This window comes from Molossus molossus, unplaced genomic scaffold (assembly GCF_014108415.1).
Source record: "Molossus molossus isolate mMolMol1 unplaced genomic scaffold, mMolMol1.p scaffold_m16_p_3, whole genome shotgun sequence".
Taxonomy (NCBI): Eukaryota; Metazoa; Chordata; class Mammalia; order Chiroptera; family Molossidae; genus Molossus; species Molossus molossus.
This window is the reverse complement of record NW_023425366.1, coordinates 6,365,570-6,367,429: the sequence shown is the minus strand read 5'-3', so window position 1 is coordinate 6,367,429 and position 1,860 is coordinate 6,365,570.

Genomic DNA, 1,860 nt, shown 5'->3' with positions numbered 1-1,860 from the left:
TGTCTACTTTGCTTCAAGGACACGTTTCAACTTTAGACTCTTTTTATTTGCGGGAAATACTTTCAAGCCAGGCTGTGAAAGCCAGTGTGCTGTCTGTATGGAACTTGCTAATTTCACATGGGTTGATAACACTTGATGAGGTGGTCATCAGGACCACAGATGGCTATCTCCCCACATCATGACACATAACTGAGCTTAGTTTAACTCTACAGGAAATAAATGCCAGGGAAACCCATTCCCCAGGAGGGGCGGCAGGCAGGCAAACAATTCCTGTCCGTGATTTCTGAACTGCATGGTGTATCCAGTGGGCTGTGATCACGGTCTTTTTATGTTTAATCGTTTCATGTGGCACAGGAATACATGGATTCTACATTTTCACTTTGAAAGTCACACAGGGTGTACATCTCGGAGTGCACCGTGGGACAGAGTAATGCCCTGGCAACAGCAAAGCCCACCGAAGACTGGAGGGAATTCGTCTTCGCCCCGTGTCTCCGCCGCAGTTTGCATGGCTTCTAAGAGAAAAAACTGAAATACAGATGCTTTTCCTTATTTCATTGAGAATGTTAGCAAAGGGGGGAAATGCAGAGATTATGTATTATATAATGAAGCTCCTTAGATGTCTAAGAATCTTCTCTAAGGAAACTTTGAACAGGGACAATATCAATCACAAAAGATATGTAAGGTCATTTACACGATATAAGTATGTGCAGCTCAGTGTTAGCTATGGTGTCTACTAATGCTCCATTTGGTATAAAATCCGGTGGTGACATGGTATCTGAAGTGAACATATTTCTTTCTGCTGCCATATGACACCGGTGGTCTGTCCAAAGGAGGCACCAGACACAGTGTGCACATGTCACCTTCCATGGTCTGCTGTATGTGATTCCCTGCACAGATGGCTGACCTCTAACCCTACATTCTAGTTCCATTCCCACCCGTTCCTGGGGTATTTCACAAACCACAGAAACCCTGCCCTGCTTCCTGGCTCTGGGCACGCTGTCTCCAGTCCGAAGTCAGAGACTAAAAAGCAAAAATTAACAGCAATGCCAACTTCCAAAAGAACTAATCACCATCCTCCCTCCACCCCTCGGAAGGAAGGAAGGAAGGAAGGAAGGAAGGAAGGAAGGAAGGAAGGAAGGAAGGAAGGAAGGAAGGAAGGAAGGAAGGACATCGAGCATGTAATGAAGATAAGAAACCCAGGGAGCAAGAAGATAAACCGTGGAGTTACCAGGGAGCAGTTCGTCGTTCACAGTGGAGGCAGAGGAAAGGCACACAGAGCAGGCACGAGGTCTGTTCCCAGGATTACGTACCTGCAGGTTAACACATGCAGGCGCCTTCATCCTCCTGCACAAGGCCGAGGCAGAGTGGTCGTTCTAAGCGGGAAGTACCTTTCAGGAAAAAAGTCTCACGTCTCCTTAAATGTAGGAGCTAATTATTTTCATAATTCTTTGAAATGTAATCGTGACGATGACGGTTAATACTGATGCTGAGTGTTGTTTTATCCCGCTTAGAACTCGCGAAATGGTGGTCTGGGGCTTTCAGAGTTACCCGAGGAGCTAGTGACGCTCTTCTGAAGTGGGCACTGACTGGTGTGCTAATGGGGTGCGGCGGGTACTAGTCAGAGGACCGTCAGCTCCTGGGGAGCGCAGTGGATGCCTCCGTGCAGTGCAGGTAGGGGGACCGAATCCCATCCTGTAAGTCTAAGCTCTGGAGAGGCAATGATGCTCAGCAGATCCGATCACAGCTGCAGGAAGCAGCTTTCTACGCTTGCTTCATCCATCCTGTCTCTACAACGACAGCCAGGGCTCACGTGGGGCACCGCTTCCTTCTCCGCGAGCCTCGCTTCTCATACACTGTGCT